Source organism: Henckelia pumila, chromosome 1, assembly GCF_033568475.1.
Source record: "Henckelia pumila isolate YLH828 chromosome 1, ASM3356847v2, whole genome shotgun sequence".
Classification (NCBI taxonomy): domain Eukaryota; kingdom Viridiplantae; phylum Streptophyta; class Magnoliopsida; order Lamiales; family Gesneriaceae; genus Henckelia; species Henckelia pumila.
In genome coordinates, this window is record NC_133120.1 from 19,344,223 (window position 1) to 19,352,250 (window position 8,028).

Below are 8,028 nucleotides of genomic sequence, written 5' to 3' on the forward strand. Positions count from 1 at the left end.
TTTCTCAAAAATTCATTTTTTTCAAATAAACTTCATCATCATTGGCTATTATGACTCATCATACTCATGCATGACAAAACAAAAAACAACAAAAACAGACTAGATGCAAACAAACACAAAAAATTACTAATGCAACATAAGCACAACCAACAATAAAATAAACTAGTCTACCCCCCCCCCCCCCTTACTTATCCAAAGCATTGTCCTCAATGCTTCAGAAACAATGAACAGAATGCATGAACAACCACACAAATGCAAGACGAACAAAAAAACAATGAAAACAAAATTAACACTCCCCTGGTTTATGCTTTATCCTCTTCCTTCTAAACAATATCAGTTGGGACGGCAAAAGAACTCTGGGTATATCGGCAGGCATAACAAATTGGCATGGGAAAGAAACAAAAATCAAATATAGATAAAAATAAAAATATTCAAAAAGAAAATAAAAAGCAAAGTAAAGAACACAAGGTTGCCTCCCAGCCAGCGCTAAATTTATAGTTAATAGCCCGACTATATTCCTCTCTTGAGTGGCGACATTCAAGGTGGCTTATGCACCATCTTGGAAAAATTCAGCCCAGTCCTGCAACTGCATGCTTCACCTCTATAGAAATTTTGCAAGGGGCCTTTTCCTTCAGAGAGCTGAACCTGATGGCATTCCCCAACATCATGAATCACATCAATAAAATTGACAGCAGAGCAAGCTTTTAAATTTGGGCTATCGCTAGCTGACTTAAGCATATTAAACACAACTTGCTCATCATTCATTCTCAACACTAACTCTCCTTTTTTCACATCAATTAAGGCCCTACTAGCAGCAAGAAACGGACGCCCTAGAATCAGTGGAACCTCACAATCCTCATCCATATCAAGAATGACGAAATCAACTGGATAAATAAAGTGATCTATCTTGACTAGGACATTCTCTACTATCCCTCTCGGATATTTAATAGATCCATCAGCAAATTTGAGAGAGATAGAGACAGGTTCAATATTTTCTATACCTAATTTTTGAGCAAGTGAATAAGGCATTAAATTTATGCTCGATCCTAAATCACACAGAACATTATTCAATGATAAATTTCCAATTTGGCAAGGTATAGAAAAACTCCCTGGGTCTTGAGATTTTGGTGGGAGCCTATTCTGCAGCACTGCCGAGCACTCCTCATTCATTGTTTTTTGCGCCAGATCATTCAGCTTCTTTTTATTCTTCAGCAAGTCCTTCAAAAATTTTGCATAGTTCCGCATCTAAGTCAAAGCGTCTGCAAAAGGTATGTTAATATGTAGTTTCTTGAAAATTTCAAGAAACTTTTTAAATTGAAAATCAAATAACAGTTGCTTAGCTCTATGAGTGAAAAGTAAGGTAGAAATATCAACATCATTATTAACTTCAAATTTTGAAGTCTCGCCTTTCTTACCTGCCATTGAAGATTTTTTAGCACGCACATCCTTCTTGGAATCTAAATTTTTCGGCCCCTCCATAGTGTTTTCTTCGTCCCTCTACTACTCCTCAGACTGTGCTCGAGTCATGACCATAATAGCATTCACGCCTCTGGGGTTTGTTTCTGTGTTACTTGGTAAAGCTCCAGCAGGGCGAGTTGACAATTGGGTTGCGATCTGACCCATCCGAATTTCTAACTTCTGCAGCATACTTTCCTGATTCTGTAAGAGAGCCTCAGTACCAGCCACATATTTCATCATGGTCTCTTCAAAACTCGGCTTCTTCTCTTCTTGCTTGGGCTGCCAGTTTGATTATAGTTATTGTTGTAGGAGTTGTACGACTTCCATCCTTGATTTCCTGCAAAATTAGTCGCTTCCACTTCAAACAACTGCTTCTCTTCTTGCAGATTCTCTTGTACATGATTTACTAGCGCTGCTTTCATAAGTGCCACTTGGTGTGTAAGAGCGTCGATCTTAGCATTCATGTCCATTATAACATCGATCTCTAGAACTCTAGCCTTCTTCTTCTTCTTCACATCCGGCCACCCAATGTTACTCTCTACCATATTACCTATGATCTCCCATTCTTCTGTCGGCATCTTCCTGAATAAGCATCCATTAGCAGCAGCGTCTAGCATAGATCGAACAGACTGATCAGCTCCATTATAGAATGTCTGAGTCTGCTGGCTCTGAGTAAGATTATGTTGAGGTCACATGCTCAACATCTTCTTAAATCTGGTCCAAGCCGCATGAAGAGATTCCCCCTCCTTCTGTCTGAATGAGATGATGTCGGAGAATAGTTTTGCCATCTTAGTGGGAGGGAAATACTTGTTCAGAAAAGTCTGAACAAGTTGGTTCCATGTAATGATGGAACCCGCAGGCAGATCATCTAACCACTCCGTAGCTTTGCCTTGTAGAGAGAATGGGAATAACCGCATTCTCACTGCATTAGATGTTACCCCATTAACCTTGAACGTGTCGCAGATCGACAAAAAATGCTCCAGATGAGCGTAGGGGTCTTCCACAAATGTGCCCCCAAATCTTTCTTGCAATTGGATCAGCTGAATAGTAGAGGATTTCAGCTCAAAATTGTTCGCCACAGCGGGGCGAACTATGCTAGATCCATATCCTTCAACCGGAGGCCTTATCAGATCCCATACAGTACGGTTGTCTGCCATCTCTTCTTCTGACTCTAAATCGAGTTCCAGATTAATATCTTTCCTAGCTCTCCGAATCCTGCTAAGTGTGCGTTCTATCTCCAAATCGAGTGGTAAGAGACTTTTGAAGAGTCGAGATCGGTGCATAAACAAATAGATAGTACCTGAAAATCACCAAGAAAATAAGAAAATTTCAGAATTTAATAAAATAAATAATGTCTAATCTCAAGTGAAATAAAAATTATGATATCAAATAGTCCCCGGCAACGGCGCCAAAAACTTGACCGGCTAAATCGGTGTGATATAAATCTACTGGCAAGCATACCAGGTCAAGTAATAGTAAAGTGGACTGAGAGTTCAAGTATCGATCCCACAGGGACTGCATTCAATTCTCAAGAATTAATTATTTAGCTTAATCTAGACAAAATCATAAAAAGCAATTTGATTTAAATAAAATAAGAATTAAAAATAAAAACTTCTAAAGAAATAAGAATTAAACTAACTGAAGATAAAAATAATTAAAATGAGACAACAAAGACACACGTAGGTACCAAACAAATCATGTAACATGTAGTTGATTCAGGACTCAGATTTAATCTTAGATCACATAAATTCTCCTATCTTGTTCAAAGGTCTATTTCTAGAACAATGAAACTGTTGGAAAACGCGGCGATCAGATCAATCAGGATTGATACCCGGTGCAGCGGAAGTTTAAAAATTTATATGGAACGATTCCATAATGGGTATCAAAACCTTACGATTAAATTGTGTGTGTGTAAAAATTAAATAACAATTATAAATTTTTACCTCCAATCTCGAAGTAAGATTATGGACACCAACAGATTGCTCTGCTCTTGTTGTATATCCCTAGAACTGATGGACGAACTGTTCTTCAATCAGGTCCACGAACGGATAATTAATCCCTCTGATAGATTGCACTAGAAAATCTATCAGAAGTTTCTACGAAGAGAATTAACGAATTTGATCCGTTAAACCAGACTGTAATTCAAAATTCACAGACTGGATTTTACCGAGCAGAGGGGAAAAAGGGGCGGCCACTTCAGAGGAAAAAGACTAGGGTTTTTCGAAAATTTTGTGACCTGTTGTGTTTAATTTCTGTACTGCAATAACTTATTTATAATGTAGGCCGCTAACAGCTTAGGGCCCATTAGTCATAAGTTCAAGCCCGACAAGCAAAGCCCGCATGTTCAGAAATTAATATAAAATTCATCATGACTCCGATTGATAAACCGATTTCACCAATGTGTACAGAAACCATTTCTGCACCTTTTAAAGTCAAGATAAATTTTTCTGAATCCGAATTCAGCGGTTTCCAAAAATGCCCATCCCTATGTCATTTTAGGAAATCTTACTCCTCTACTCTTAAATAAGAAGTCCAACTTCTTCGTTCATTAAATTTAACTCTTTAAATTTAACTATCTCAACGGGGATTAAAAATCCATTACTCTGTGTGACCCTCAATGGTTCAGGGATACAGCTAGCCGTGGGCTCACAACTCCTTGTGACTCGGAACAACAATTTCCGACTTGCCCATCGAATCATGGTAAGAGCGCCTAGCAACATCGTCCCATGATTCCCTAGGTATCACTGATAGTGCCTGCAAGAACCAATAGATTTTGGTTAGCGTACAGTACGGTCCCTTCATCCATATATCCCGATCGAATCAACAACCATTGGTATATCGAGAGTCGTTCGAGATTCGATAACTATGCAATACATCTTGAAGATCAAATAGTGACATCGCATGTGTTACTAAGAAACCATTTCTTAAAACACATCATGTACTCTGGCCAGAGATTCGTCACACTAATATCTCCTCAGATCGCATAGGATATCCACACTCGCAAGTATGTGGTGAATCCTTGACAACAAAGCATCGACTCCTATATGTGTTGTAACTGTACCCAATCCCGACACCTGATGACCTCAATAGAGTCGGTAAACGAGTCAAAGCACAGTACTAGCATATAGAGTCTCAATGATGTTTCAAGTATTAAGGACTAATGGTATACAACCAAAACCGCAGACTTTATCCACTCGATAAGTGATAACCACTTGGAAAGTCCGGATAGGGTAGTTCGATCATTCATCATATGAATATCCATTTGCATGCTTCGAACATCTCTATGTTCCTTACCAATGAAACGTGGTACTCTGCATTGCAAATGCTAGTCTCAAACTCGAGCGATCCTTATCCTTATTATCGAACGGCTCAATCGACTAGGAACAATTTAGAATATACAGTGACTATAAGATGTGTTTCATGATAGACATCTCCATGTTCTACCACATCTTACATACACTATAGTATATTCAAGGTCTTTATCAAAACAACAATAGTATATCACAATATAACAATATGAAGAAAGATAAAGTCATTGCCATTAATAAAAGTGTAAATTATATTAAACAAAAGATTGTTTATACAAAGAGTCATCAAAGCCCTTAGCCACAAGTTAGCTCACCGGGCACCCACTCTTTCAATCTCCCACTTGCCCTAAAGCCAACTAGTCATACTACGTAGACCCATTGCTTCGCGATGTTTGTCAAATAATGGTCTTGGCAAGGGCTTAGTAAGTGGATCAGCGATATTGTCTGCAGAGGCCACTCTTTCGACAGTGATGTCTCCTCTTTCCACAATCTCCCGGATGATGTGGTATTTTCTCAGTACGTGTTTGGATCTTTGATGAGACCTTGGTTCCTTTGCCTGAGCAATGGCACCCGTGTTGTCACAGTACACCGGGACTGGACCAACAACTTCAGGAATGACGCCCAACTCTTGGACGAAATTCCTCATCCAAACGGCCTCTTTAGCAGCAGCTGATGCTGCAATGTATTCTGCCTCAGTGGTGGAATCCGCTGTGGTGTCCTGCTTGGAACTCTTCCAAGAGACAGCACCGCCATTGAGCATGAACACAAATCCAGAGGTTGACTTCGAGTCATCCACGTCACTTTGGAAGCTAGAGCCGGTATAGCCTTCCAATTTTAGTTCTCTTCCTCCATATACCATGAACATATTCTTAGTCCTTCGTAAGTACTTAAGAATGTCCTTAACGGCTTTCCAATGCATTTGACCGGGATTAGCTTTATATCTGCTCGTGACACTCAGAGCAAATTCTACATCCGGTCTGGTAGATATCATCCCATACATGATACTACCTATGGCTGACGCATATGGTACATGTGTCATTTTCTCTATCTCTTCATCCGTCTTGGGATACATAGACTTGGATAGAGAAACTCCATGACACATGGGTAGATGTCCTCTCTTGGACCCATCCATTGAAAACCGTTTCAATATGGTGTCGATGTAGGTTGATTGAGTGAGTCCTATCATTCTCTTAGATCTATCTCTATAGATCTGTATCCCAAGAATATAGGATGCCTCACCCAAATCCTTCATCGAGAATCTACCTGATAACCATATCTTTGTTGACTGCAACATCCCTACGTCATTCCCAATGAGTAGGATGTCATCAACATAAAGTACTAAGAATGTCACAGCATCCTTAACTACTTTCTTGTACACGCATGGTTCCTCCGGGTTCTTGATGAAACCAAAATCCTTTATTGTTTCATCAAATTTCTGGTTCCAACTTCTTGATGCTTGTTTTAGACCATAAATTGATCTCTGAAGCTTGCATACCTTATGCTCGCTTCCCATGGATGTGTACCCCTCAGGCTGCTTCATATAGATTTCTTCCTTAATGTCTCCATTAAGAAAAGCAGTCTTCACATCCATTTGCCATATCTCATAGTCATACCAAGCAGCTATGGCAATAAGGATTCTTATGGACTTGAACATTGCAACTGGTGAAAAGGTTTCATCATAGTCAACTCCTTGTCTTTGAGTATAACCTTTCGCCACCAATCGCGCCTTGTAGGTCAATACCTTACCATCAGGCCCAAGCTTTCTCTTGTAGATCCATTTACACCCTATTGGAACAATTCCATCGGGAGGATCTACTAAAGACCAAACTTGGTTTGTATGCATCGAATCTATTTCCGACTGCATAGCTTCAAGCCATAAATTTGAATCCGCATCAGAAATTGCTTCCTTGAAGTTTCTTGGATCACATCCAACATCGGGTTCATCTTGATCCCCTTCAAGAAGAAGACCATATCGAATAGGAGGTCTAGAAGTCCTCTCGGATCTTCTAGGTACAGGCGTGTCTATCAATGGTTCCTGAGGTGTAGGATCGTTATTTTGTATTTCGGGTTCTTCTCGAATTTCTTCGAGTTCCATCATCTTGCCTTTCTTATCCAATAAGAACTCCTTCTCCAAGAAGGTGGCATTCCTTGAAACAAACACCTTTGTTTCAGCAGGATAATAGAAATAATATCCGATTGAATTTTTCGGATACCCTACAAAATAACATAAGGTGGATCGACTATCCAACTTATCTCCCACTGTCTGCTTTACGTAAGCAGGACATCCCCAAATCCTCAAGTACGAATTCTTAGGAGCTTTGCCATTCCATAACTCGTATGGTGTTTTGTCCACTGCTTTAGTGTGGACGTTGTTCAACAACAATACCGCTGTTTCAAGCGCATAGCCCCAAAACGAAGGTGGAAGCTCAGTGAAGCTCATCATGGATCGAACCATGTCCAACAAAGTTCGATTACGACGCTCCGATACACCATTCAGCTGTGGTGTCATAGGAGGAGTCCACTGAGAGAGAATCCCATTCTCTTTTAGATAGTCCAAAAACTCGGTACTAAAGTATTCTCCACCTCGATCCGATCGAAGTGCTTTAATACTTTTACCTAGCTTGTTTTCTACTTCAGCCTTGAATTCTTTGAACTTTTCAAATGCTTCAGACTTATATTTCATTAAATATAAATACCCATACCTAGAATAATCATCAGTAAAGGTAATGAAGTAGGTGTGGCCATATTGAGTACCAACTCTAAATGGACCACAAACATCTGTATGGATCAAATCCAACAGATTTTGACTACGCTCAGGTTTCCCCTTAAAAGGAGATTTAGTCATTTTTCCTTTCAGGCAGGATTCACAAGTAGGTAGAGAGTTAATATCAGACATATCAAACATGCCCTCTCCCACTAGCTTGTTCATCCTCCTTGAGGAAATATGACCTAGCCTAGCATGCCAAAGGTTTGCCGGGTTTTGACTATCGATTTTCCTTTTGTTTGTTGTTGCCGGTTTATCAACATAATTTATTGGAACGTCTTTTAGTTTTAAGTTGTATAGATCGTTTTCAAGTTGTCCATTTCCAATCAAACATTCATTCTTGTAAATATTGCAAATCCCATTCACAAAATTGCAAGAATAACCATCTCTAGAAACAGAAATAATGTTTTTAATCAAATCTGGAACAAATAAAACATCTCTCAAAAAACTTAAAATTGTTCTGCAAAAATAAATGTCTCCTATAGCTTTGGATTTATC